This window comes from Myotis davidii, unplaced genomic scaffold, assembly GCF_000327345.1.
Source record: "Myotis davidii unplaced genomic scaffold, ASM32734v1 scaffold299, whole genome shotgun sequence".
Classification (NCBI taxonomy): Eukaryota; Metazoa; Chordata; class Mammalia; order Chiroptera; family Vespertilionidae; genus Myotis; species Myotis davidii.
The window spans coordinates 7,103,624-7,104,008 of record NW_006293088.1 but is presented as its reverse complement, the minus strand read 5'-3'; positions in this window follow the sequence as shown (position 1 = coordinate 7,104,008).

The following is a 385-nucleotide window of genomic DNA, read 5'->3' as shown; positions in this document are numbered from 1 at the left end:
TGGGTGGGTGGTGAATAAATGAACAAATAAGTGGATGGATGGTCTTTGATAGATGTAGTTTGTTGCTGGTTGGTCTGCCTTTAGAATTTGCAGTTGCCCAGATTCTAGCACAGCAGCAGCGTATTGTTGAGCTGGGGTTTGTGGCGGTGGCGGTACTAGGTCCTGTCACGTAACTGTTCTCACATAGTGGTGAGCCAGTGGCCGCTCTCGCCCATGAGGGTCTGTCTCTCTGTGCTGGCGGCTTCTGGTCGGCGCCTATGGACACAGTCCCCGGAGGGGGCTTGTTTAGTCATGATGTCAGGAGGCCTTGGAGAGACCGTGGGTTAGAGACCCTGAGTCAGCAGCCGTTCCCACCTGTCCCTTTGGACAAGGCGTGACCTTCCTC